Source organism: Hemiscyllium ocellatum, chromosome 22 (assembly GCF_020745735.1).
Source record: "Hemiscyllium ocellatum isolate sHemOce1 chromosome 22, sHemOce1.pat.X.cur, whole genome shotgun sequence".
NCBI classification, from domain to species: domain Eukaryota; kingdom Metazoa; phylum Chordata; class Chondrichthyes; order Orectolobiformes; family Hemiscylliidae; genus Hemiscyllium; species Hemiscyllium ocellatum.
This window is the reverse complement of record NC_083422.1, coordinates 14413373-14431353: the sequence shown is the minus strand read 5'-3', so window position 1 is coordinate 14431353 and position 17981 is coordinate 14413373. Positions and strand designations below refer to the sequence as shown.

General features: G+C 40.9%; 1 protein-coding gene across 4 annotated transcripts in view; it reads left to right on the top strand.

Moving 5' to 3' along the window:
* sgms1b (sphingomyelin synthase 1b) overlaps positions 1-17981 on the top strand; it is a 179539-nt gene that overhangs the window by 88854 nt on the left and 72704 nt on the right. The gene's annotated exons all lie outside the window — the stretch shown is intronic.

The following is a 17981-nucleotide window of genomic DNA, read 5'->3' as shown; positions in this document are numbered from 1 at the left end:
TCCCATAATGACATTCTTGGTTTAACTACAGCATGTGTACGGCAGTGATTCAAGGCAACGGCTTGCTGCCACCATTTTAAATGCAATTAGGGATGGGAAATCGATTTGACTCAACCAGCAATGCTCATTTCCCATGAATGAAGTTATCAACAAATGGTCTACAGTAGTTCAAGAACGGGGATGACTGTCATTTTCTCAAGGGCAGTCAAATTCTAGCCTTGTCGGTGATGCTCATGTCCCATGAAAGAATTTAAAATTGATATTTAAAGATTTGATGGTCTATCAATTGTTACTTGTGATAGAGAGTTCCAAATATAGTCATTGAAATGTACAGTGTGGAAACCGGCCCAGCTGGTCAGCATGGATGAGATGTTCTAACCTAATCTAGTCCCATTTACCAGCACTTGGCCCATATCCCTCTTAAACCCTTCCTATTCCTATACCCATCCAGATGCCTTTTAAATGTAATTGTACTTCCCTTCACCATAGCCTCTGGCAGCTCATTCCATACCTGTTCCACCCTCTGTCTGAAAAAGGTGCCCCTCAGGTTCCTTCTACATCTTTCCCCTCTGACCCTAAATCTATGCCCTCTAGTTCTGGACTTCCCCACCCCAGGGGAAAGACCTTCCTGATGAAAGGCTCAGGCCTGAAATGTTGATTCTGATGCTCTTTGGATGCTGCTTGACCTGTGCTTTTCCAACAGCACACTCTCGGCTCTGATCTCCAGCATCTGTAGACCTCACTTCCTCCTTGTCTATTTACCGTCTCCATGTCCCTCATGATTTTATAAACCTCTATAAGATTACCTGTCAGCCTCCAACACTCCAGGGAAAACAGCCCCAGCCTGTTCAGCCTCTCACTATAGCTCAAACCCTAACCCTGACAACAGCCTTGTAAATCTTTGAACCCTTTCAAGTTTCTCAACCTCCTTCTTGTAGATGGGAGACCAGAATCGCACAAACTCTTCCAAAAGTGGCCTAATCAATGTCCTCCCAATTCTGATACTCAGTGCTCTGACCAATATAGGCAAGCGTATCAAATGCTGCCTTCAATATCCTATCGACCTGCAACACCACTTTCAAGTAACTATGAACCTGCACTTCAAGGTCTCTTTGTTCAGTAACACTCCTCAGGACCTTACCATTAAATATATATGTTCAGCCTTGGTTTGCTTTTCCAACATGCAGCACCTTGGAATATCCTAAATTGAACTCCATCTGCTACTCCTTAGCCCATCTAATCAAAACCCTGTTGCACTCTGAGCTAACCTTCGCTGCCCACTACACCTCCAATTTTGGTGTCATTTGCAAACTTACTAATTGTATCTTCTATGTTTACATCCAAATCATTTATAAAAACGATGAAAAGCAGTGGACCCATCACTGATCCTTATGGCGCACATTGATTATAGGCTCCAGTCTGAAAAGAGCCCTCCACCACCACCCTTTGTCTTCTACCTTTGAGCCAGGTCTGTATTCAAATGGTTTGTTCTCCCTCTATTCCGTGTGATCTAACCTTGTTAACCAGTCTACTATGAGGAACCTTGTTGAATGTCTTACTTAAATCCATATAACTCTGCCATCATCAATCCTGAGTTTTCTGAAGAGGTAATGAAATCTGGTTAGTGAGACATGATTTCTGATGCACAAAGCCATGATGACTATCTCTAATCATCTTTGCCTTTCCAAATACATGTAAATCCTGTCCCTCAGGATACCCTCCAACACCTTACCCACCATTGATGTCAGGCTCTCACTGGTCTACAGTGCCCTGGCTTTTCCTTGCCACGTTTCTTAAATAGTGGTACCACGTTAGCCAACCTCCAGTCTTCTAGCACCTTACCTGTGGCTATTGATACAAATACCTCAGTAAGAGGCCCAGCAATCACTTCCCTAGCATCCCACAGAGTTCTAGGGTACACCTGATCAGGTCCTGGGGATTTATCCATCTTTCTGCATTTTAAGACATCCAGCGTTACCACCTCTGTAATATGGGCATTTTTTCAAGATATCAGCATCTATTTCCTCACATTCGAATCTTCCATATCCTTCTCCACAGTAAACACTGATGCAAAATACTTGTTTAGCATCTCCAGTGGTTCCATACATAGACTGCCTTGCTGATCTTTGAGGGGGCCCTTTTCTCTCCCTAATTAATGTTTTTGTCTTCAATGTTTTTGTTAAAAACCCTTTGGATTCTCCTTGATCCTGTTTGCCAAAGCTATCTCATGTCCCCTTTTTGCCCTTCTGATTTCCCCCTCAAGTATATTCCTACTGCCTTGACACTCCTCTAAGGATTCTACTGCCTATACCTGACATATATTTCCTTTTTTTTGTGACCAAAACCTCCATTTCTTTAGTCATCCAACATTCCCCACACCTACCAGCCTTGCCTTTCACCCTAAAAGGAGCATACTCTCTCTGAACTCTAGTCATCTCATTTTTGAAGGCTTTTCATTTCCTAACCGTCCCTTTACTTGAGAATATCCACTCCCAATGAACCTTTCAAAGTTCTTGACTAATACCATCAAAATTTACCTTCTCCGATTTAGAACTTTAATGTTTGCATCCAGTCTATCCTTTCCCATAACTATTTTAAAACTAATAACATTATGATCGCTTGCCCCAAAGTGCTCCTCCACTGCTTAGTCACTTGCCCTGCCTTACTTCCCAAGAGTAGGTTGCAGCTTCTTTAGTAGGTACATTCATATATTAAATCAGAAAATTTTCTTGTACACACTTAAATTCCTCTCCACCAACCCTTTAACACTACGGGAGGCCCAGTCTATATTTGATCTGACGCTGTTTGGTGTAAAAGCAATTCCTATTCTCATTCCTGAATGGCTTGGATTTGAGATGATGAATATGTAGTTATGTGCATATAGTTTCTTTCAATAACTCCGTGCCCACTCTGCTTATTAGCTTGAAAAGCTTTGTTCAAAACACCTCTTAACATTTTACATTTCATGAAATATCCCTGCCTGTGTAGTATTGTTCTTTTAGCTACGGCCAATATGTTAGGAAATATTGTCTAAAACGAACCTCCATATTGGAGTGTGGTCTAATCAGAACTTTTATAGTTCAAACTTGTACTTTGTGTTATGTTCCTCTAGGTATAAGAACCTCCCTTCCATTTATACTTTTTGATTTTCTATACCGCTCAAATTTTAAACTCTTTTACTGGAGTGTAATTGATGAACAAAGTCCTGAGTGCTCAATATCCGAAATTGCAGCAGAAAATGCTAGAAATACTGAGCAGATCAGACAGCGTCGGAGGATATAAACTGAATATTTCAGTTTATTATTCTCTTCTGCCAAAGGTTCATTGATCATCTGCTGTTCTCATCTCATTTTCAGCTCCTGTTTTTACATTATTGGTAATCAAAGAAATTTGGGTACCTTTGTTCAATAACCAAAGGAGAATATATCGCATCTTTCATTCCAAAAGCTTACGTTTTAACAGAGAAGCGTGTGATGATGTTAAGCCTCACTATTCTGTGGTCCCTCGCAGATATGTAAAAACCCAATTTAAACCACCAAGGTAGTCAATTTGCCTGACGTCCTGCTACTTGGGACCAAAAGCAATTCACGCCAGGTTTTGTCATTAACAGGAAAATAAATCTACCTTTTAAGCACACTTATTCTTTTAACATATAACAAAGAAAAAGAAAAGATTACTGATCTGTTATTTGAGTTAAACATTGCAGTTCACTGCTGCAATGATAACGAAGTCTTTTGTGAAAAATGTGAACCGCTTGATTTTCCAAATTGCAAAATTTAGTTTTAGCTACGTAGCGGTGTCTGAGTTATATTCCAGTTTATAGTTCTAGAATGAAAAGTGTGTGGTTGTATGTTTGCTACCTAACACTCTAATGGTTGACAGGTCGTCACATCCTTCTGGAGAGAAATTAGGGATGGACCATGGCAGCTGTACTTTATGGAAAAATAAACATGAACAATCCAAACAATTTAGCGTGCAGGTACAGAACCCATTTAGGAAGATGAAAAAGCAAAGAGTACATTGACTTGATTGCTTGGATTGCAGTGCAAGAATAAAGAAGGGTACAGTTGTATTAGGTTTTTGTCAGACCACACCTGAAGTAAAATGGAGTATTTTGGTTTCTACTCGAGTAAAATTATACTTGCCATGAGGGGGAGTGCAAGAAAATTGGTTAGATTGATTTCTTGGCTGATGAATGTGATATGATGTGTGATTGCATTGTGATGCTCAGAATTTTTTTAAGAGAACTTGACAGGCTTGATCATCTCTCTCTACTTGGCAAGTAGATTTAGAGTCCGTGTTGCTGGAACGAGATGAGAAATTTCTATGTTTAGGATTGTAAATCTTCTGAAATTCTGCAATCCAAAGAATTGGTATTCAGTCATTCAAGGCTGAGATTGATGGATTGTGTGAGAGAGTGCATTTAAGGACGTGAATCTTTATTTTACTAAATGGTGAAATGTGCTTGAAGGACTGTATGGTCTACTATTTTTTATTATGTGCTTAGCTTTGTATTGTAGAAAACCTTGACTGAACTCAAACTGTCTTAGAAACAAATCTAATTCAGCGAAGGCACTCTCAGATACTGTGGGAATCTGTGATTGAGTATCTGGAATGCCATTAACTTTTGGCTAGACTGTTTCACCTTCTGTCCCCGATGTGCGTACTGACTGTGCATACATTTTCTCTTTGTGCTGCTTGTGTGGATACAGAACAGTTTGCACTATTTGAAAGATTGTTATACTGTCATGTATTATTCAGTTCCTGTTTTGTGTTGCACTGTGGTGTCAGGAGATGTACTATCCAAATATATATTTGGTAGATTTTCAGAAACATGATGTTATGTTTGGCATGTTTCCATATTCAGTATGTGTATGAAAGATTGATATCGGAAGAAAAACTGATTAATGATTTTACCTTTGGCTGTTTGACTTTTTAATTGCCACAGTAGCTTTGCGTCAGCATTTGGAGAGCTAGCCAGAGTCAACTCGACCAGCAGACCACACAACAAAGCTGAAATATTTAGTTTTCCAAGTATTATCCTGTAATTTATTCTGCAGGCATGTTTCTCAGTTATGTATTTATAATGTTGTATTACGACAGTAATACTTGCAGATTTGGTGCATTCCACATTTCTGTTTTTTAATTTGCAGCTAAGTGAAGTATAATTTGTATGTAGGTCAATGATTTACTTGTCATTCTTATGGTTTGTTGCTGGGGTTGTCTGGCTTGTACAGGTAGTTCTATAATGCTGTAGCTGTGCAATAGAAATAATGGGCCCTATGGGAAAAACAGGGTTGGGTCGAATCACCAAAAATACCAGTAAAAATTGAAACAAAAATTGTAGTTAGCCTAACAAAAATGATAGCACAGTCTAAGTAAATTTTGAACTGTAACCGAACTGTTGTATGTTACCATATATTGTAATTCATCAGAATCATCACTGATTACATTCAATTGGCATCTATACCTGCTGGCTGAACTACATTCTAGCCAATCTTCTGATCCCATCCAATGGTAACACTGCATAAGTCCGATCCCAGAATGAAACCTGTCTTGATAGATCAAGGACTGAATCCTAATTTCTTTCACCAAGTGTCAGTTTTGTCAAGGTTCTTGGAAGGTTTTACATCGTGATTCCCGGAGACGTCTATCACCTTATTTTACAAAACCTGCCTGGTTTATTACCTACCCCATCTTTTGATGCCCCTCTCTCTCATTCTAGCGCCATCTTACCCTGTGCCATTTCCAAAACTACTCACCACTTCCTGGATATCCCAGAAATGTCCAACATCTGTGGTGCAGCACCAGCTTTAAAAAGGTATTGTGCACCCAGACAAGAGCTGGCAGTTCGAAACTCCCTACGTTGTTCCTGAAATTGGTCCTTGATCTGTCAGACGATGGAAAATTGCTGCTTCTCTTTGTGGGCAGGGGCATGAAGGTACTGCTGATGGGGATGGGGTGATGCAGAGGCAGGACATCCTTTTCTCCCAGGTCAACAGAGATGTCACTCTACTGGAACCATTCCAACCTGGACCAGGGTTACTATCCAGGCCAATGCCGTCTCAACCATCTGAAGGAATGCGCAGAATGTAGGAAGAAGGTGAATGACTTTCTCCGCTCTGCCCTGTGAAAGTGTCATCATCTTCTCATGGATACCTCACACTCTGTCTCTGCTACAGTATCCACCATTTCCTGCAGCATCTTTCCCACTCACTCTAATCCTCACTAACATCTGACCCTGAATAACCCTGAATCTCTTCTGCAAAGCCTACTCACTCCCCTTAGGGCAAGTCCACACATGCATCCAAAGTAACAGTGCGCCACCTTTCCCTCCCTCTCTCCACCATGTGCACAGTTTCTTGACACTGACCACTGAACAGCTGACTGACCATGTCCAAGTCCCCGAAGTGTTTTTTTTTCAGTTGGTTACTGTAGTGATTAGTCACTGGAACAGATTCATAGGAGTCTGCAGATATTCTTTAACATCTGAATAAAGCTCAGAAGAAGAAAAGCACTTAAAACTTGGCTTTGTTGTTTGTATTAAACTGCTCAATACTGGAAGTGGATGTGGCCAGTTTGAGCCTCTTTCCAGAAGGAAGTGGAGAGCCCTGCGACCATTTGGACGATGGATGTGTAAAGGGATTGCACAATGATGGTGAAGTGGAGGCGGCTGTATCAGCAGAATCATCATTGTAAGTAGGGAGGGACTGGACCAGGAGAAAAAAATTGAGTTGAGATAGGAAGAGATGAGTTCTGTAGGGCAGGCACAGGCAGAAGTGATGGGTCAACCTGACCAGTCCTGTTTACGGATTTAGGATAGGAGGTAGAAGCGGGCTGTGTAGTGTTGAGAGAATGAGCTTGGAGGCAGTATGGGGAAGATCACCAGGTGAAATGAGACGAGTGACCATTGTGGGCACAATACTCTGGTGTTCACTGGTGGGGTCACAGTCCAGGGGAAGATTGGAGGAGGTATACAGGAGCAGGTATCCCGAATCCATAATGTAGAGGCCAGTGCACTAGGCTACAACAGCACCACCCTTTGTTGACAGGCTTGTCCAGCAATTTCTGTTCTTTATGAAATAAGGTCCTTTTAAATCCAGGAAATAGAGTGTGCCAAGTGCACCACTCTAAAACATTTTTTGCAATTGCATTGTCTCGTGCATTCTGAAGTGCCTGTGAAAGACCTCATGGCACTGTTACAAAGGGCAACACAAAAGTTGTCTTTGGTAACTTGTTTGCTATTTGTCCCTCAGTAAGCATCTCAAAAAAAAGACTGTCTAGGCCTTGCCACTTTGCTCACTGTGTACACAATTAGGTGTTGCAATTCCTACACTGCAACATAGACCAGACGTCAGAGCTACTTTGAAATGCCACATGGTCCCAAAAGTGAGCTTGGAGGCAGTATGGGAAGATCACCAGGTGAAATGAGACGAGTGACCATTGTGGGCACAATACTCTGGTGTTCACTGGTACTGAACAAATTTGAGTAAGTGCAGGCTTTTCTAATAAAGATTATTCAAGAGCAAAAACAGTGTTAATTTTCTCACATGGTAATAGAAATCTGAAATTTGCACGCAAATCACTATTGCGCAGATAGTGATGTTTGCAAGATGAACATTAATAGATGCCTGAAGCGTATCAAGGAACTTTGAGCTCAGGCTGTTCTTATCTCTTCCTGGCTGGAAAATAAAGGGCTTTGTTGGGGCATGTTGTCCCAATCATCCATTCCCTAAGGGAAAAGTCTCTTCTTTCAATGGGCCTATTATGTTCCAGGCAGTTTTAACTTTGCCATGCTGAATCCAGTGGAAAACCATTTCTTCTTAATATTGAACTTGGGGGAAAAAAAGTAGGGAGGAAATGGTGCCAGTAAGAGCAACTGCATTGGATTGTACTAACGATTTTGTAAGTGTGCAAGGGGATTTGGGACAGTATGTGGGGATTCTACGGACAATCTCGCGTACTCTTCCTCCGCCTATGCACCCAAACCCCCACCCCCCCAAAAACCCGGTTCCTTACTTCCACGTCTCCCCACATTAGTCTTTTTTTCTCCACTCTCAGCCTGCACTTTACTCACATTTTCCCCATTCACTCTGTCCCTCTGCCCACTCCCCACCCTCCCTGATTAAATTTTTAAATTATAACAGAATTTGTATAGCTACAAAAGGATGGAATGAGTGTCTGAGCACCTTTTTGAAGCTCAGTAAGGTAATTAATTTTCCTGCTGCTTTGAGACTTGTGTGACAGTGCCATTTGATTTTACAAATAGATCTGTATGAAAGTGGTATGTTAAACTGTTTTCTGCTTTAAGTATGATATTCACCTAGTTACTTGACAGATCCTCACCTGTGATTTCAGCATTCATAACTTTTCTGTTGGATCCGTGTACTTTAGCTGTAGGTCTGAGAATTTTGTGGCTTATGGTCACCCCTGGCTAAGAGTAATGATGTTTCACGTCATAACATCGAATGTCCTTAGATATGTTTTATTGAGATGTCTCTTGATTAAACTTAAAATATAAGCCATAAGATTTAATTTAACCTGGAGCAGTGTTTTGTAGAGAAATAAGACAGGGCTAGTTTCTGGGTCTGTAGATTGAAATAAGCAAAATAGGCCTTTTGTAGACCCAGGGAGATAGTGAGGAGAGAGATCAATCTGAGACTGGTACAGTTGAGAACAAATTTGAGTCAAAAAGGACAGGCAAGGACAAAGCAGAGATCAATATGGAACTGATAAATTAAACTGCATTTATTTCAGTGCAAGAGGCCTAATAGAGAAGGCAGGTGAACTCCGGGCAGGGTTAGGAGCATGGGACTGGGATATCATAGCAGGTACAGAAACGTGGTTCAGGGATGGACAGGACTGCCACAGCCTAATGTTCCAGATTACAAATGCTACGAAGTGGCATTTTTGATAAGGGATAGCATTACTGAGGGAGGATATTCCCAGAAATACATCCAGGGAAGTTATTTGGGTGGAACTGAGAAATAAGAAAGGAATGATCACCTTATTGGGATTGTATTATAGACTCACTAATAGTCAGAGGGAAATTAAGAAACAAATTTGTAAGGAGATCTCAGTTATCTATAAGAATAATAGGGTGGTTATGGTAGGAATTTTTAACTTTCCTAACATAGACTGGGACAGCCATTGTGTTAAGGGTTTGGATGGAGAGGAATTTAAGTATGCACAAGAAAATTTTGCTTCAGTATGTGGATGTACCTACTAGACTAAAGAAATTAAGGGGTTGGTTAAGAAAAAGAAGGAAGCTTAGTATAAAGGCAGTAGAAGTATACTTAAGAGGGAAATTAGGAGGGAAAAAAGGGGACATGAGAGAACTTTGGCAAATAGAGTTAAGGAGAATCCAAAGGGTATTTACAAATCCATTAAGGACAAAAGGGTAACTAGAGAAAGAATAAGGCCCCTCAAAAATCAGCAAGGCGGCCTCTGTGGAGCCACAGGAGATGGGGGAGATAAACGAGTATTTTTGTGTTTACTGTGGAAAAGAACATGGAAGATGTAGAATGTAGGGAAATAGATGGTGACATCTCGAAAAATGTCCATGTTACAGAGGAGGAAGTGCTCTGTCTTGAAACACAAAAGTGAATAAATCCCCAGGACCTGATCAAGTGTACCCTAGAACTCTGTGGGAAGCTAGGGAAGTGATTGTTGGGCCTCTTGCTGATATAAATATATCATAGGTAAGCACAGGTTAGATGCTGGAAGACTGGAGGTTGGCTAACGTGGTGCCACTGTTTAAGGAAGGTAGTAAGGACAAGCCAGGGAAGTATAGACCAGTGAGCATGATGTCGGTGGTGGGCAAGTTGGAGGGAATCCTGAGGGACAGGATTTACATGCCTTTGGAATGGGGATAGTCAACATGGCTTTGTGCATGGGAAATCATGTCTCACAAACTTGATTGAATTTTTTGAAGAGGTAACAAAGAGGATTAATTAAGGCAGAGTGGTAGATGTGACCTATGTGGACTTCAGTAAGGTGTTTGACAAAGTTCCCCATGGGAGACTGGTTAGCAAAGTTAGATCTCATGGAATATATGGAGAACTAGCCATTTGGATACAGAACTGGCTCAAAGGGAGAAGAGGGTGGTGGAGGGTTGTTTTTCAGACTGAAGGCCTGTGACCAGTGGAGTGCCGCAAGGATCGGTGCTGGGTCCATTACTTTTCATCATTTATATAAATGATTTGGATGTGAGCATAAGAGGTATAGTTAGTAAATTTGCTGATGACACCAAAATTGGAGGTGTCGTGGACAGCAGAGGAGGTTACCTCAGATTACAACGGGATCTTGATCAGATGGGCCAATGGGCTGAGAAGTGGCAGATGGAGTTTAATTCAGATAAATGTGAGGTGCTGCATTTTGGGAAAGCAAATATTAGTAGGACTTGTACAGTGGGATCCTGGGGAGCGTTGTTGAACAGAGAGACCTTGGACTGCAGGTTCATAACTCCTTGAAAATGGAGTTGCAGGTAGATAGGATAGTGAAGAAGGCGTTTGGTCAGAGTATTGAGTACAGGAGTTGGGAGGTCATGTTGCAGCTGTACAGGACATTGATCAGGCCACTGTTGGAATATTGCGTGCAGTTCTGGTTTCCTTCCTATCTGAAGAATGTTGCAAAACTTGAAAGGGTTCGGAAAAGATTTGCAAAGATGTTGCCAGGTTGGAGGATTTAAGGTATAGGGAGAGGCTGAACAGACTGGGGCTTTATTCCCTGGAGCATCAGAGACTGAGGGGTGATCTTATAAAGATTTATAAAATCATGTGGAGCATGGATAGGATAAATAGACCAAGTCTCTTCCCTGGCGTGGGGGAGTTCAGAACTAGAGGGCATAGGTTTAGGGTGAGGGGGAAAGATCTAAAAGAGACCTTAGGGGCAACTTTGTCACACAGATGGTGGTATGTGTATAGAATGAGCAGCCAGAGGAAGTGGTGGAGACTGGTACAATTGCAACATTTAAAAGCCATCTGAATGGGTATGTGAATAGGAAGGGTTTGGAGGGATATGGGCTGGTGCTGGCAAGTGGGACTAAGTTGGGTTGGGATATCTGGTCAGCATGGACGAGTTGGACCGAAGAGTCTGTTTCTGTGCTGTACATCTCTATGGCTCTGTGACTATTGTAGGCCTTGAAAACAATTTTAAAAACTTTGGTCATTGGACCAAGATGCAAAAAGCAGCAGGAATTTGAGAAAGAGTATAGCAATGGCTGGATTTTTAAAAAGATTTTTGATTTTCTTTCATTTTAGTTTTGATATTCAGCTGATTTACTTGCTCTGAATTTGGCAGATAAATTTTCAATTATATTTGTTGTGTACAGCTGTAACGTGTTGCATGATGTGCATCAGTGATTTTTGTTTTGATGATTTTTGTAATATCCACCACATACATGCTCAAGAACGCAGCAATGTTTTTGAGGACGAAATCATTATCCTAACTGATAAGCAGCATGTCTCTAACTGGGTCACATTAGGAATTACCAATTTCCTGTTTCCACCTCTTCAATGCCTGATTCATTATCATGTTTGTGACTTAGTAGTATTTCCTTTTAAATCAGTCATTTTATGTACACTTTAAGGAACCATTTTTAAATGTGATGGGAGAGGTGGACGATTTCGGGATGGAGAGTTCTGAAAAGTAAAAATTGATGGCACACCCACATGTGAGAGAGAATGTGGATAGATGCAGCTCCAATAACCCCAATAAGCTTGAGACCATCTAGGACAAAACAGCCTCCTTGCACTACATCCACTCCTTCCACTACCAGCACCCAGTAGTGGTCGTCTGGGTCGACTATTAAAAATGCACTGTGGAAATTCATTAAAGATCCTCGGACAGCATCTTGGTCAGCAAGGGCGGGTTGGACCGAAGGTGCATTTTCTATGCTGTATGCCTCTATGTCTATAACTAAAAGTAAGGAATTGAGTTGCAGAGGTAGAGGAAGGATGGGTAGGAGTTTGACAATGAAATGTTTCCGTAGAGGTGTGGGCAGAGGATGAGGATTTTCTAAGAGGTGAGAATGAGGATTCTTGAGAAGGCAAGGATGCAGAGGTGTACCTTGGAGGGAGAGTCACTAGCTTATTTGCAGACTGTCAGATATTTTGGCGAAGCACAAAGAAATAATGATTAATCAATCCACTGACAGAGTCCCAATGGGTAAAATTAATTGCAACGATAAAAGGATTGTCAAGGATAATCCTAGCAGCTATCTCCGAGTAGGAAGGTCTGCTATAGAAGAGTATGTGGACATCGTGAGTACGACTTGTAGACCACAGTGACTGGTGCAATAAAATTTAAGATCTATAAACTTCCCAAGGTGGTCAAAAGATGTTGTGTTGATTTTTTTTTGTGTTTTTAGCGTACAGGTCATTCAGGTCTAATGTGTATTTTGTTAACCCGAATTGAAATAATGCAATTGACCAATTATGGACATTGTTTAGGGAACACAAATTTTCTACAGAACGGATGTAGCGAATTTCAATCATGGTTTTGCAAAGCATGGGGTTGCAGAGGAACACAACTGTCTCCTTATAGCAGAATAGCCTGTACTGTATTTGGCATGAAACCCAAACAAATGTTAGGGTATGTTTTTGTATTTCTTTCTTAACGTGCTGAGATGTTTTGTTTAAAATTCCTACTGGGATGTGGCAGTGTTGGCCAGGCCAGTATTTCTTCTTTGTCCCTAACTTTTGAGGTAGTTAGGATGAGCAGTCGTCTTGAACAATGGCTGTCGTTGGCGTGTAGATATTCTGGCAGTACTGTTCATAAGTGTGTTTCAGGATTTTGACGAGTGAAAGAGTGGAAATATAATTTCAGATCCGGCTGGTGTGTGATTTGGAGGGGAAATTGCAGGTATTGGTGTTCCCATGCATTTGCTGCCCCTGTCTTCATGGATAGAAGCGGGCATGAATTTTGAAGGTGCTGTTCAAAGAGCCTGAGTCAATGAGTGAGTTGCACCTGTAAATGGTACACACTGTTGTTGTGCATTGGTGATAAACAGGTGCCAACGAAACAGGCTGTTCTGTCCTGTCACACTTTATTCTTGTTGGAGCTGCACTCATCCAGGCAAATAGAGGCAAGTACAGAATATCCAGTTTTTTTTTAAAAGGAAAAGTGAACGTTTTGAGTTTGAGACGTTTTGGAAGAAGAATCAAGTTGAACTCAGTGTTAACTTTATTTCTGTCTTCACAGACACTACCAGATCTGCTGCGTTTCTGTGGTACTTTGCTTTTATTACAAAGAGTAGAATTTCATTATTATTACATGGGTTTCTAGGGTTTGCCAGCGGCATTTTGGCAGTGGACTTACACAGTTGTGAATGTGTGCCCTATAAATCTGTGTACTAAACCACCTTGTGCATCGTGTGATGCTAATTTAGATTATTTGGGTCACAAGTTCTTTGGATGTTTGTAGTAACTGATGATGTTACTTAATTTAGAATTAGTAGTATTGTAACTTGATGCAGCAAATGTTTTGCTCTGGTAGAACCTGATTAGGCTGGAAACACATTTGGATTGACCTCAACATGTTTTCAGTGTTTGTAGTCCTGAAAGAAAGAAAAGTACTACGTGTCCTTTTAAATGCTGCAATGGCCTATAGTGTCCTTGCCCCTTTCTGCAAGAGCAGTTCGTCTACTGCCACTCCCAAGTATTTTCTTTTCATGTAGAGAAGTATGTTTTAGTTGGAAGCCCCTGGGAGTTTGAGTTTGCCATTACCACTCTTAAGCCACTGCATTGCAGATCCCAACGTGTTTTTGCACAAGTTTTTCTTGTCACCCATTGTTTGTTTTGCCACTCAAATCAATGTATTCTGGTTCTTGATCCTTCTGCCAAAATATAGTGGACTTGTAAAGTAAATACAAAACTGAAACAGTAATTTATTGCACCAAAGATTTCTAGCATCTACAAGCAGCATGTTTTAATTTTCAATGATGTAAATTAATATTTTCTAATGCATTTACAAGTGTCTTACTTCCATAAGCAGCAAGTAGAACTTCACTTGTTGGCTTTAGCTTTCTTCAGTTATAAAGTTGTATGGTACGGAAATAGACTTGGCCCGACTTGGCTGTACCAACCAGACGTCCCAATCTGACCAAGTCCCATTTGCCAGCATTTGGCCCATATCCCTCTAAATCTTTGCTATTCATACATAGGCATTGAGATGGCTTTTAAATGTTGTAATTGCATCCCCCACCACCACTTCCTCTGGCAGCTCATTCCATATATGCACCACCCTCAGCATGAAAAGGTTGCTCCTCACGTTCCTTTTCTATCCTCCCCACCCTCCACTCCCCCATCTTGAACCTATGATCTCTGGTTCTAGACTCCCACACTCTTGGAAGAAAACCTTGGCTATTCACCCTGACTATTCTCCTTGCAAGTTTATAAATCTCTTTAAGTCTTTCCCCCCCCCCCCCCCCCCCCCCCCCCCCCCTCAGTTGCTGATGCTCCAGGGAAAAAGAGCCTCAACCTATCCAACCTCTCCCTATAACTCAAACCCTCCAGACCTGGCAACATCCTTGTAAATATTTTCTGCACTTTCTCGTTTAACAATATCCTTCCAGAGAAGGGCAACCAGAATTGTATGCAGTATACTGAAAGTGGCCTCACCAATGTTCTGACCAAATGAAGGCAAGCATACCACATGCCATCTTAACTACCCTATTTGAGAGTCCATTTTTAAGAAAATATGCGCTTGCACCCTTACATTTCTTTGTTTCACAACATTCCTCTGGGCTCTACCATTAATAGTATAAGTCGTTCCCTGGCTTACCTTACCAAAATGCAGCATCCCCCATTTATCTGAATTAAACGCCATCTGCCACTCCTCAGCCAAACTGATTGAGGTCCTATTGTACTCTGAAATAATTATGTTTATGATCCACTACACCATTTGTTTTAGTGTCATCTAGAAACTAACTATTCCTCCTAATTAAGGATGATTAGCCATGATCATATTGAATGGGGGTGCAGGCTCAAAGGGCAGAATGGCCGACTGCACCTATTGTCTATTGTCTGTTTGCACCAAGTCATTGATATCAATGAGGAAAAGCAGCGGACCCAGCACCAATCCTTGTGCACATTGGTCACAGGCCTCCAGTCCGAAAAGCAACCCTCTATCTCTAATCTCCTACCTTCAAGCCAATTTTGTGTTTAGCTCCCCCAGATCCCATGCAATCTAACCCTACCAGTCTACCAAAGCAAAAATTACACGTGAAGTTGTAAAAAAGTTATCACAATTGACATTTGCGATGTCATTTCATTGCTGATATCTATCTTTCTTCAGAAAATCTTTGAAAATGGACAAATATTTCTAGAAACCATTACGATTGTGCGGTGAACTGAGTTGTTTGCCATCATCTTTGGACATTTAAAAGACATTTGTGTACCAATGGAATATGGTTTGAAAGTGTATTAATGCAAAAATTGCAGTATAATTTTGTGCATTAAAGGCAAGTAATATGTTGCACAACACAGAAGTATAGCTTCAAACTGTATATGAACTGGGTCGTCAGTTGGATTCCTTGCGCTTTGTCTAAAATTAGTATTTTAACTTGTTAATGCTGCTGACCATCCAGCCAGGCTCAGTAGATGTAGAACTGGAGAAGCACAGCAGGTCAGAGCATCAGAGGAGCAGGAAAGTTGATATTTTGGGCCTGCAGAACCTTTTCAACACCTTGCTAAAATCCATATAGAGAATGTCTACTGCTCTGCCTTCATCAATCTTTTTTGTCACTTGGGGGGAAAAAAAGCTTAACGAATTAGTGAGACACAATTTCCCACGCGCAAAGCCATGTTGACTATCCCTAATCAGTCCTTGTCTTTCCAAATGCATGTTAGTCCTGTCCCTCGGAAGAGGGTGGTACGTGTATGGAATGAATTGCCAGAGGAAGTGGTGGAGGCTGGTACAATTGCAACATTTAAGAGGCATTTGGATGGGTATAGGAATAGGTAGGGTTTGGAGGGATACGGGCCGGGTGTTGGCAGGTGGGGCTAGATTGGGTTGCGATATCTGGTCGGCATGGACAGGTTGGACTAAAGGGTCTGTTTCCATGCTGTACATCTCTATGACTTACCCACCACTGACGTCTGGTTCACTGGTCTATAGTTCCCTGGCTTTTTCTTACTACCTTTCCCAAATAATGACATCACATTTGCCAAGCTTCTGTCTTTCCTGAACTAAACCTATTAGGCTGATCTTTCATTCTGTCCTCCCTCAAATGCTTGTCTAACTTTCCCTGATTGCATCTATCCTTGTTGTGGAGTTCCACATTTACAGTGCTCTTGAGGTAAAGTTGTTTCTTCGGTACTGCTTTTTAGATCTTTTATTGGTGATCGTCTTTCATTGCTCGCCTCTAATTATGCTCTTTGTGATTGTTCTTTGAACAGGAACCCATTGTTTCACATCTTAGTCTTTTCATGAGAGAAATTACCTTGGCTATCAATGTTTCCTAATATTTATAATTCACAAATTCCTGGAATTTTCCTTTACTCCCTCTTCAATGCCTCTATTGCTCATGTAATGTTAATTGTATTCTCGAGATGAAAGATAAACAATTGTTTGAAATCTCTTGGGGATGATTTGTGGGACTGTTGTGCTCCGATACTGTCCTTATCTCTGAGCAAGGAGACCTAAGTTCAAGTCTCGCCTGCTCAAGAGGTGTGTATTGACATCTCTGAACACCTGCTCTAGAAGTATGAAATAACATGTTAATTAGAAAATATTTACATTAAAAACTGAACAGGAAGCAATCTGTTCTGCTCCAGGTGGATAGGAAAAGATTTGTTCTTGATTTGGGATCTTGTGACACAGTGGTTATGTCCCTACCTCAGCCAAAAGACCTGGGGACAAATCCTGTCTGTTCCAAAGTAATGATATCTTATCTCATTGCTTTGTTCAGAAATGTTAAAATATCTCTTGATCATTGTTAAGGTTCCTGAGGCCTAGAGGCCTTTGATTAAAGTCGCATCTGCTCCAGAGGTATGCAATAAGATTAATAAGAAAATATTTCTTGAGTCTCACTAAGGCCTTATGGCTCATAGGTAGTGCTTCCACATTTCGCTAGAAGATCTGGGCTCAAGTCCCATCTGCCACAGAGGTTCAATGGCATACCAAGCAAGTTGATTTAAAAAAAAAATAAAATGAAGGTACTTCTGCAGCTAAATAGATGCCTGGATGCCCTTAGTGAGGGAGCACAGTGTGACCACTGGAACTTCCTGAGGTCTTCATGACCAGTGGGCATCACAAGCTAAATTACATTATCTCCACCCAAAATAATGGTTTAATTTAATTCAAGTTTTGTTACAGTGCCTGTTCTAAGCTGTTTATTAGTTTAGTTTAGTTGTCATTTGATTTACTTGAGCAGAAGAAAAGATGCAATGATTTTCATACTTCACTGTCTGGCTTAGCACATATCCTGTTCATAAAATGGCAACCAGAACTGCAAGCATTACTGTAACTGTGGTCAGTGTTAAGATGTCGCCTTTAAATCTTGTACTTTTCAAGGCAGACCCTAACCGAAGTCTTTATGATGAACTGATATGAGAGGTACAGCACTAGGATTCGCACTCTGATAAATTGAGTTATTTATAATACTGTAAGAGTGATGCTTTGTATAAGCAAGAACGTGGATCTGTCTAGATAATCTTCCCAAGCTGTTTCTTTACCATGATTTGTAATAGTTTCTTTTGAAATTATATTCCCATAACTATAAATTATAAATTTTGAATTATATTCCCATAACTAACATAAATTCTTCTTTTATTTTTGAAATCTTCTGATTTTCTCTTCCACCAACCCTTAATGCTGCCATAAATATCTCTGCCTTCATCCTTTAGGGATGCTGTTAAATCCTACCTCTTCAGTTAATGTGTGGCCACCTGCTGTATTGGATTTTGTTTGATAAAGTTCTGAGTGGCATTGAGACCTTTTGCCTTTTCAGAAAGATATGAGTAAGTTCATGCTGTCGA